Source organism: Typopeltis vanoorti, chromosome 11 (genome assembly GCF_054136105.1).
Source record: "Typopeltis vanoorti isolate ZY-2024b chromosome 11, IOZ_Tvanoo_1.0, whole genome shotgun sequence".
Lineage (NCBI taxonomy): Eukaryota > Metazoa > Arthropoda > Arachnida > Uropygi > Thelyphonidae > Typopeltis > Typopeltis vanoorti.
The window spans coordinates 135,000,399-135,005,930 of record NC_143559.1 but is presented as its reverse complement, the minus strand read 5'-3'; positions in this window follow the sequence as shown (position 1 = coordinate 135,005,930).

Below are 5,532 nucleotides of genomic sequence, written 5' to 3'. Positions count from 1 at the left end.
GTGAGAGAACATTAATTGCTTTCTTGATTTCCTAAGCAGTCGTATTTCTGCTGTATTATCGTGAAGATAACAGAATCTCCAATAAGAAGCAAGTAGGTGGCGCTGTCGTTGGAAATCAAAGTGCGGACTGACCTGTAACGTGTGGAAGGCCTTCGAGTGATTTATCGCACAGATCGAAATCTATGTTAAGTTCTTTGCTTTTTAGTTTGGTAAAACCACATATATCTAACTAAAAAGAAAGAATAGAGAGAAAGAGAAATGAATCGTAAATTCTACACATTACTTTGAATCTAAGTTGAATTTTACATTCCTCTCCTATCACAGTGAGAATTTTAAATTTCTGAACTAATATTGTATTTCTAATGCTATCATTAACCCGATCTTCAGTGGCTGATGTACAAAGAGCATCGGTTTCAACGATGCTCTTTGTACATCAGAAAATACGGTGATTAGACAACCCTACTAAATATTTGGATGAAATGCAATCTTTGTATTCCAGGGCATCATTTAAAGAATTGTTTGTAGTTATGCATTAACTGGTCTTTTAAGCCTTTTAAACAACTGCAAACAATATCCTTTTACTTTGAAGTTTTGAAAAGGTCTGTAACATAAAAACAACAACAAAAACTGCATATTGGGATATCGTACGTAGTAAGGGATTAATTAACCCCCATATTGACGTCCGGATTGTTTATGAGTTTAGAGCAAAACTGTGTTAAGTTCGTCTTCTACCCAACATCAGAATATGAGACGCACTCCAACAGAGGCTAATATCTGAAGGTTGCTTCCGATGCATTTCATAGCCATTGATAGCAAAGTGCCTTGCACGAGAACAACGTCATGAATTAAAGTGCATGAGAAAACTTCTGTCGCGTATAAATGCTGTTCTTTTTCGATTGTGATTGTTTGAGTTTTGATTGCGATGTTTGAAAACTTGAAAAACATCAAGTTTCCAAGAGGTAACCATTCCCTGTTACATCGGAAAGACATCTGCTATTAAACTTCAGCTGAAAGGGATTTATAAAACTCCCTTTCGTTGTGTGACTGGAATCGAATCTAGACGATTCCTCCCAACGGGGTACATGTTAATAAATGTTTTCCGACAACGCTCTTATCCTTGTTTTTGAAACAAAAAAAAAGTGTCCATTGTGTCAGTCTAGTATCTTTATGTAATTTTCTGGTTGGGAGTTATTAAAACAATATTTAATAATACAGTAGGTTATTAGAAACATCAGAGTTATTTTTGATTTTCGCACTTCTTGTTTATACGTACAAGTTAACCGTTTAGAACTCAGCGAACCTGCAGTTGAGGGGGTAGTTAGTCGGTCTCATACAGTTAATTCTGTTAATTATACAGTTAATTCTGTCGACTAATATAGGTTTACTTAATTGGCTTCCGTACCGCTATTTGAACGTGGCCATGTTTCTGCTCAAAATGATGCTTGATCCAATCCAAGAATCAATTTCTGAGATAACGCAATATTTGTTGAAATCTGGGGTGCTCTCTACTATGTCAAATCCTCCGAGAAAATTTGAAAGAAAATATTAAGTTAATTTTGAAGTAAGTATAAGTCCACGAGATCCTGTGTTTCTTCTTTTAATATATATTATCTAAAAGCCTGGTGACCTTCGTCATACCTTTTAGACGAAGGTCACCAGCGTTCAGCGTTATCAATTTCATATCCGACTTCTGTGAGATTTTTTTTAAAATGGGCATGACGTTATGTGACGTTTATCCTATTTTACCATCGTCTATCGACATAACACGAATGGACTATCATACCTGCGGAGTATGGAACAGTATTGCCAGATAAAAATGAACATTTGAATTTTTGCAGCTTGATAGTCAGTAATTTTTTTTTATTAGTTGATATGCTGATTTTGGCCATTTTGATTTTGGCGAATTAGAGATATTTCTTCTTTTTGATTTTGAGAAACATTTTTTGCAAAGTGAAGCTATTCAGACGACGATTTTGTTTGGAACGGATGCATGGATTAGTACGATTGTAGTTTTTTTTTTAATTTTTTTTATTCAAACAGATTTTATATTACACTGAAGTAGTCATTTTGAATTGACTGAATCAGTCTTTAGCCACAGTCTCGGAAAAAAACTTGGAGACCGGCACCACATTTTACTCTTATAATATGTGTTTAAACCTCCTTCGCGTTTTTCATTACTTTGAAACTCTGTTCAAATTCCCCACATAGTTATCAAAACATCCATTTCTGTCTTTATATTTCACTTCGTGTATCTCAACGCCATGTCTTTCTTCGTGCTACCAGTCAAAACTCAGACATTACGATAATATTTTACCTTATCTTTTCTGTATTTTATTCTTTCACAATCTGTGCAACTTGCAAGCCCGTAATTTATTCATAACTCCGCCCTCCCCACATGTTTTCACTTGCTGAGTAACGGTCTCACCTTTATAAATAATCAGAGCAAGTCTTCAACAGTCTTAATATAAACATCTTTTTATTGCCTTCTTATTCGCTTACGACAGTTCTTGTCCTTTTTGCTTACGCTTGTAATCATCTATTTCATCATGTCACATACATCTAAATATTGACAGCTGCTTTCTATAACGGGCTGTAATCGGGCAATGAATACTATTCCAGTTGTATGGTTTGAAACCGTTCTCAGTTAACATTTTATATCATTAAATTGAGGTACAAATTAATTTTGTTAACTGTTCATACTTATGTGAACGTCATTCTCGGGTAATGACCGATGTGAAAAGTGGAAACAGAAGTCCTAATGGATCCCCGCATCTTTTGATCAGATAAGAAATATGTCTAGAACAGCAGTTTAGCAGAACTGACCCAAACACCTCTTATTCAATATAACCGATTGCCCTCTAGATAACCTCTTTTCACAAGAGCGGGCAAATCTTGTAATTTTAAGAAGACATTCTCAGGGTTCGTTGGCTATCAGATAGCCAACGTCCAAACGTCGGAAATCATCAGCATTTTTCATTCGTACTTACTAAAATAATCGTCGGCAGGTTCTAATGTCAAATTTTATTAACAATTTTTTTTTTCTTTTTTCTGCAGATGCTCTGTAGCTCACTTGATTCCGACGAAGTCCTTTTGTTAAGAAAGAGGTGAGTTCACTTCGAATCCCAGTTAAAATGCTGAGAAATTTATCAGAGCGTTTCGATGAAAAGTCAGTTGACCCGTCTTGAACGGAGGTGGAGGAATTTTCTTTCAGAATCTCGGGTTTTTCACTCTACAAAACAGTAAACAGGGAAAATGAACATTTAGTGTATAAATAATCCGTGTGAAAAGCATTCAGCTATTCTGGAAATGAATAGCTATTGGGTTTACAGTTGTTTAATTGATTTACTTTTCACATTTTCAAGGCAGCTGGGTTAGCTGTAATAGCTTATATTTTGACAAATATTCCCTTTGCCACTTTCTTGAACATTTACTGTCTAAGCAGCAATCTTCTCACCAATCAGGTAAATATCTTAATGACCGAGGTTTTGTCTTCACTGAGCAGATTGCCTATAATAAGGTGGGTAACAAAATCCTTGAACGCAATTTCTTTGTGCAGTTGATGCAGTGGTCTAATCCCGTGGGGAACTGGAAGTGGACGTTTCAAGTGAAAATGGGTTCACCTCATGTTGACGCTAGCTATCTTCGGTCACTCCCATTGAAGATGGGTTGGTGGCACTCGGACTTGTCAACCACATTAAGCAGGCACATTAGAAACCGGGAAGTAAATACGCGCAGTCGAAAGAAATAGCAAAGTACGCACACAGGATTAACGACCTTCTCTTAGCATGAATTACGTTTGCAATAATCCAAGTTCCTTTGCGTAATAATTCAAAGAGAGAAACCAGATTGAGTGATAATGATATTAAAAGCGACTCCAGTTCTACTGAAATGCATCGTTTTAATATTACATGAGATACAAGAAGCTTCGTGTCTGTTAAAGTATTAACTTTACTCTTAAGGTTTTCCTTCAGCTAAGAAGCGGAAATGCACAGATTTTAAAGTTGGATTAAGTAGCCATTGTAGTTGTTTGAGTGGTTATCGTATCCGCTCTCCAACCAACACACTATGGGTTCGAATCACGGACATGGATAAACGCATGTGATTGTGTTCTAGGCGATGCATGCATTTCATCGATCGGTGGGATCACCGCTGCCCGCTTATTAGAAGCCTTAAGTAGCTTATTAAAGCTACTTAAGGCTTCTAATAAGCGGGAGTCACCTTATTAGCATTAGCAGGGTCGTGATCTCACACTGCCACATAGTTATTATTTTCATAATTTCTTGCAACATGTTCCTTACGATGTTCTAAATATGAGAATCCGACACAAGTAATATTGCATTATTTATAAATATTCTGATAATAAATTCTCATGACAAAAGTGAATGACCATAAAAACAAATAACAAAAAATCAAGATTATTGTGGCTCTCTTTGGGATGGAGAATTTTCTGTTTATTCTTGCATGATAAGTTACATAATGAGTAACTTTAATCGATAAGACAGCTAATTAAATTAATGTAATAATTTAGCCCAATAATTAAGTTATTTCATTCAGTCTAAATAAGTAAAATAATTTACGTTTTTTTTTTTGTTGTTGTTTAGTTAACTACAAATTTATTTTCATCTATTTTTATCAATTTAAATGATTTCCACTGGCTCGCGTAGCCAGTGGAAATAACGTTCATATTCATTGCACCAGACTGTCAAAGGAAAGAAAATAACGAGTTGGATTTCAATGTCCACTTAGAAGAACTTCTTCTGAGACTTATTTCATCCCCTTCTAGCACAGGAAAGTAGGTTGTGTTTTCCCCGGAAATTTCGGTTTTAAAATCGCAACTTAAGAAAATAGCCTTAGAGCACTTATTTGAAGAGTAATATACACCTGTTAAGGATTAGGACCACGAAATGGCGGCTGTTATCTGCTATATTGTCTCCTATAATTGCCTATTTACTATTGGTAGCATTGGTATCAGCTATCAATAACGCGTAAGGGTGAGAACGGCTGCCTGTAGATCGCCAAAAAGTTAATTAGGGCTAAAAAGAGCTTACCGGTGAGCTCACCCCAGAGTTGATCGATCTTTGGTGAGTACAAATGGGGATTTTCTGCCCTTAATAGCTCAAGTTTTAATAATGCGGCGATAAACAAAACACTTGACTGAGAAACGCAGGAGTGCATTTAATGAAATACTAGTTAGGGTTAGGAGCAACTTCATTAAGCATAACTCCCAAAATCCTTCAGCATTAGTCATGATGAAGGTCGAGGCTAGCAGACTACTCCTTTCCAAAACGTTAAGGCTAAGCTTAAAGAGTGCCACTCACTTTGAAGAGGAAGGCAGTTATGACGTTTATTTCTTTACTTGCTTTATGTTTCTTGACTCTAATTGTAATTATTATTAATAATTAAAATTGTAAACACCGCGCTGGTTGGCCGAGTGGACACCCACTTGCCAACCAAGAGGCCGTGGTTCGAGTCCCATCTTCGGCATGGGTGTTCGTAAAAGGTTGCTATGGGCGAGCTTATGTAGCTCCTTGA